A 1,163-nucleotide genomic window follows, 5' to 3' on the forward strand; every position below is an offset into this window, starting at 1 on the left:
CCTCTCTCTAAGCATCTGCTCGGGTGAGAATTAAAAAAATATAGCCCTAGCCAGTTTGGCACAGTGGATAGAGCTTCGGCCTGCAGACTGAAGGGTTTCGGGTGGGGTGATGTTGCACCACTTTTCATATGCACATGCCGATTGTGGGCTCGATCCCCAGTCCGGGGCGTGCAGGAGGCAGCCAATCAGTGATTCTCTCATTATTGATGTTTCTGTCTCTCTATCCCTTCCTCTCTGAAATCAATAACACACACACTCACACACACACACACACACACACACACACACTGCTTGGCCGGTGTTGCTTAGTGGTTTGAGCGTCGACCCCTGAACCAAGAAGTCGCTGGTTCAATTCCCAGTCAGGGCACATACCTGGGTTGTGGGCTCCATCTCCAATAGGGGGCGTGCAAGAGGCAGCCAATCCATTTTTCTATCGCTCTATCCCTCCCCTTTCCTCTCTCTCTAAAAATCAATAAAAACATTTTTTTTAAATATTGCCAAACAATTTTCTACCCACCCTCCCCGTCCCACAGCAATGTATGAGAATTTCAGGTGTTCCACATTTTCATCAACATGTAGTGTCGTCAGCTTCCTGAATCTAACCGTTCTAGTGGGTATGTGGTGATATTTCTTGGTGATTTAAACTTCCATTCTCTCATCCTGGCCAGTGTGGCTCAGTGAATTGGAGTGTCCTGTACATCGAAAGGTTGTGGGTTCCGCCAGAACCGGTTTGGCTCAGTGGATAGAGCGTCGGCCTGCAGACTCAAGGGTCCTGGGTTCAATTCCGGTCAAGAGCATGTACCTTGGTTTCGGGCACATCCCCAGTGGGGGGCGTGCAGGAGGCAGCTGATCGATGTTTCTCTCTCATCAATGTTTCTGGCTCTCTATCCCTCTCCCTTCCTCTCTGTAAAAAATCAATAAAATATATTTTAAAAAAGAAAACAGAAACAGGTGAATTTAAAATGTTAAACGAATGAACTTTATTGGCAAGGGCAATTTTAGGATCATAGCAATGTTGAGTGCAAAGTACAGAGATTTTCTGTTTGCCCACAGACTCCACATATGCACAGCCTCCCCCATTATCAACATCCCCCACCAGTGGCACCTTGGTTACAGTCGATGAACCGACATGGACACATCATCACCACAGTCCACAGATTACA

The sequence above is a fragment of the Myotis davidii genome, unplaced genomic scaffold (assembly GCF_000327345.1).
Source record: "Myotis davidii unplaced genomic scaffold, ASM32734v1 scaffold1047, whole genome shotgun sequence".
In the NCBI taxonomy this organism is placed as follows: Eukaryota; Metazoa; Chordata; class Mammalia; order Chiroptera; family Vespertilionidae; genus Myotis; species Myotis davidii.